This window comes from Cnephaeus nilssonii (genome assembly GCF_951640355.1).
Source record: "Cnephaeus nilssonii genome assembly, contig: SCAFFOLD_99, whole genome shotgun sequence".
NCBI classification, from domain to species: domain Eukaryota; kingdom Metazoa; phylum Chordata; class Mammalia; order Chiroptera; family Vespertilionidae; genus Cnephaeus; species Cnephaeus nilssonii.
The window spans coordinates 185,001-187,809 of NW_027645425.1; positions in this window are offsets into that span (position 1 = coordinate 185,001).

Consider the following 2,809-nt stretch of genomic DNA (forward strand, 5'->3'; position numbering starts at 1 on the left):
TTACATAGGAGGGCCACCCATCCTTAGGCATTGAAAGGGCCTGTATAGCAACAGGTTTTATTTACACTGACAGGCATGGTGCACGGATTCGTGTGTCCTTGATGTCAATCGGCCAGGCTTGCTTTCGCCCTCTTGCACTGTTTTTGCCATTGCAGGATGTTGGACTGCTGGTCTGCTCGTATCTGTGGAGCATCTGTGGAGCACCTGTGGAGCCAGCAGTCTTGGATCCCCTGAGGGATGCAGTGATGTGTGCAGTGGCAGGTGGCTGGGGAGGAGGCCAAGCTGGGCCAGGATCTCCTTGCGATCGTCCAGGCACTGCTGCTGCCTTTGTGGTATGTTAGTAGTGCGTTGCTGCATAACTGGGAGAGGCTCGTGCCTCTACAGCTGCTCCTGTAGGTCAACTTAGGGGCATTTGCTCTGTTGGAGCACGGTGGCTGTTAGGCCGCAGCATCTGCATTGGGTGTTCTTAGGTGATGGACTGTAAAGCAGACCTGTTTTCAGTGTTGTGCTGCTCTGGTCAGTTCCTGCTGTCAGACACATTTCCCTGTGGGTATGTTTCCAGGAGACTGCTTTTTGAAAACAGCATTAGATTGCACATGCCTTTCTTCTTTGTCCGTGCTGTTGGTTGGTTGATTGGCGTGCTGTTTCCCTTTCTTTGTATTGCAGTTAGCCAGGTTGTTCCTATGGACAATTCACCTGTGGCTGTATTGACAGTATTTCACTTCATTGTGCTTCCTTCCAACCCACACTGCATCCATCCATCCATCCATCCATCCATCCATCCATCCATCCATTCTTCCATCCATCCCTCCCTCCTTCCATGCATTCATCCATGCATCCATCCATCCATCCATTCTTCCATCCATCCCTCCCTCCTTCCATGCATTCATCCATGCATCCATCCTGCCATCCATTCATCCATCTATCCATCCATCCATCCATCCCGTCTCACATTGTCTCCAGTATGTTCATGGAACCTGCGGTGCATACGCTGCTGTTTCATATGGTGCCTTATCGTGCTCTGCATGGTTGTCTGCATGGCTCCATTATATTACCGTCCATGGTCTTATGAATCCTGTGCTTGTTTGATAGTTTGCATAGGTTCCCTGGGAGACAGCAACAAATGCCCCTTGCCCTTCCATTTTCTACAGCATACGGCAATTTTCTCCACCAACCAATATGTTCCTGGAAAGATATCCCTGGATGCACTTTGCAGGCACTGATACTTTTGGTTATTTTGGCATGTGTTCTACATGCACCATAGAAAGCTGTGCATGTACTTGTTCTACGTTGGGATGTGGGTTTCTGATCGAGTGACTTGCTTCCGGTTCCACTTCTGTGTGTTTGTGGGCCTTCTTCCCGTGATGGCGGTCTTTCACTTTCGCCTATGTGTGCAGTCTGATTTCCTTGCTCACTCTTGTTGTGTCTTGCAAGTCTGTGAATCTACTATATTTTCCTGTGTGATGATACTGGAGGTCCTCATTTTCATGGACATTATGTCTGCAAAATATTACCTTGATACTGGACCGGTGCACAACATTTCTGCATGGGGGGGTGCTGTCCCTCAGCCCATCCTGCAACCTGTCTAACTTGGGCACCCTAAAAGGATGGATCACCCCCTAAGAACTCCCCTGACAGGCTGTATGCACTTATGTTGCCATCACCTGCAGCGTGCTCCATCCCAAATGCCTCCTCTGCTAGCCATCTTGTGGCAAGTACCTATTGTTCACATGGGGGCAGCCATGTTTTCTGTTGGAGTGAAAGTGCATTTGCATGTTACGCTTTCATTACCTAGGAGGATGCTGTCCTGATGCACAGGTGGTGGATGGATGCTTTGCTCTGTATGGTGTCCTGGATCATGTTTGGGGTTACATTGGTGTATGGGGAAGACTGGGCAAGGGCCAGTGGCGGTTTGCAAGCTGGTCACACCTCAACGGTGATATATGCGGACGTTTCGGTGTCTGTCTGCGATTTATTTGTGTTGTACAATTAAAGGTTTGTGGCCTGTATCGCATGCTGGGGCGGGGAGGAAGTTGGCTTCCTCCATTGTTGATTAAGCACCAGTCTCCTGCTTCCTGCATGGCTGCAGATTTTTTGGTTAGGATTTACTTAATTTCAAAAATGGAAACTTTGTACTGATGAGTGCAGTCCAGGCCTGGTCACGGCGGGCGGAGAGCGTGGAAAGCCAAAAACTTCTTTGGCTCCCTGTCCATAGGCATCTTGTTCATGGTCATTTGCATACTTGGTCAGCATTGCCTGCTTGGTGTGCTCTGTGGGTGTACTGGGGTAAAGTTTCATTTGCATGTTGCTTGCTCAATGCATAGGATTGTCTTTTCCGCTTTAGATTCCTTCCTTACAACACCGTTGTTCTGATTGGCCCTTCTGTTTGCAGGTTTTCTTTTTTAGCCACTGCATCACAGCTTTGTCATTGCCTGCTGTTTCATGGCTGTGTGGGGTAAACGCGTCAGTTTGCTTGCTGCTTTCTCATATTGTGTTCAGTTTTCTCCGGTGGATAGTGCAGGTGTACGTTGTGCTTGACTTTGTTCGATTATGTTTGTGCGACTATGCATTGTCTCATGTTGATAGCTGCTGACAGCTGGGGCCATGGGTCCTGTTCCTAAGTGCTGATTGCTGTGCTGTCATGTTCTATTGCATTCTGTGCTAATCTTTTTGCTCCCCCTTTCAGGTTAGTTAGATCTTAGTCTTAGAGCAGTGGGAGGGTAGAAAAGAGGGAGGGGAGGGGAGGGAGGGAGGGGAGGGGATGTGGAGGAGTACCTTCCTGTAGGGTATGCTTTCTGGGTGACAGTAA